The sequence below is a fragment of the Sorex araneus genome, chromosome 10, assembly GCF_027595985.1.
Source record: "Sorex araneus isolate mSorAra2 chromosome 10, mSorAra2.pri, whole genome shotgun sequence".
NCBI lineage: Eukaryota > Metazoa > Chordata > Mammalia > Eulipotyphla > Soricidae > Sorex > Sorex araneus.
The window spans coordinates 29591416-29592859 of NC_073311.1; the positions used below are offsets into that span (position 1 = coordinate 29591416).

Genomic DNA, 1444 nt, shown 5'->3' on the forward strand with positions numbered 1-1444 from the left:
ATTAACTAGCTTAATGTTCTAACCAATGATATTCAGCCACAAAGGCAGAATATGCAAATTAACTTAGTCAATGGAAACAGTATCAAAGTCAGTTCCCTAACCAGAAGCATAGTCAGTTAAACTAACAGTAATAGAAAAACAACATTTACCTCCATGCCTAGCTAGGCGTGAGATTGTGAGATGTTATACATCAACATTTTCCCCTTTTTTGTTTAAAATGACCAGTAACAAACAACACAAACATTTTCACAAATCTTTCCAGCAATACTTTAATGCTGTTTTTTTGTGAGGTTCTGGGTTATTGGTATTACAAAAAACAAGAATTTTTAAGTGTACAAGAATTCCGATTACAGGAATGTTGCCCTCAATATTTACTTTTAAGAGAATTGGTACTTGTTTCATTTTGCATAATGAAAATCTTAAAGGACGTTAGACTCAGTAGGAAGTACAGAGGAAAACTGCTTTTCAGGATGTAAGAACCACTGTACAAATCCTAACCCTCTCTTGTTACATCAAAGAAAATGAGAAATTGATAGAATTGTTCCCATAATCAACACTATAGTTTGGGTCTCAGACTAGGAATCAGTGATGATAAGAATACACATAAAGCGGGCCTGGTGCCATGGCGGACAAAGAGAAGAAGAAGGAGAGTATCTTGGACCTGTCCAAGTACATCGACAAGACCATCCAGGTGAAGTTCGGGGGGGGGTGGGGGGGCGGGGCGCGAAGCCAGTGGAATCCTGAAGGGCTTTGACCCGCTCCTCAACCTCGTGCTGGACTGCACCATCTAGTACATGAGGGACCCCGACGACCAGTACAAGCTGACAGAGGACATGCGGCAGCTGGGGCTCCTGGTGTGCCGTGACACGACGGTGGTGCTCATCTGCCCGCAGGACTGCATGGAGGCCATGTGTAAGTGAATTTCTTACACAAACAGAAAAGTGTTTCATGATATGTCTTCACAATTTTAACAACTATTGGAAAATATCAATTTCTCTTAAAATAAGGTTACAGGATGTTCTTCTATATCCTTTCTTGAGCCATCTTAATTCATTCATATCATAGATGATTAGTACAACCCAGAAAAGTAGAAAATAACCATTCACAAATAAATCAGCACTTTCATTTTTCACTTCCATTCTAGCCCATTGTTATTATTCAGGTTTCTCAATAATCCAAGCTCCTTTCCTTGGAAATGAAATTTAGTCTAGAACTCAAGTTGCAACTTGATTTTCTTTTAGGAATATCCTCTATCTATCTTCAGTATCTCATACCATAAACAACATCTAGTAAATAATTTTATGAAAGTGAATGTATAACTTAGCCTACAAGTTTTCCAAAATCAGGGAACAAAATAGGAAACTATTTCTATTGGTCAGCTGACCAAGAGACTTATAATTTGGGGAGTAGACTGGCAGTGTAGAGCTTTTCATTCTCTCCGGAT

At 38.6% G+C, this 1444-nt stretch overlaps 1 pseudogene; it reads left to right on the top strand.

Moving 5' to 3' along the window:
- The first annotated feature begins 622 nt into the window (after nt 1-622).
- Nucleotides 623-920, top strand: LOC101538962 (U6 snRNA-associated Sm-like protein LSm7; annotated as a pseudogene).
- The last annotated feature ends 524 nt before the right edge of the window (nt 921-1444 follow it).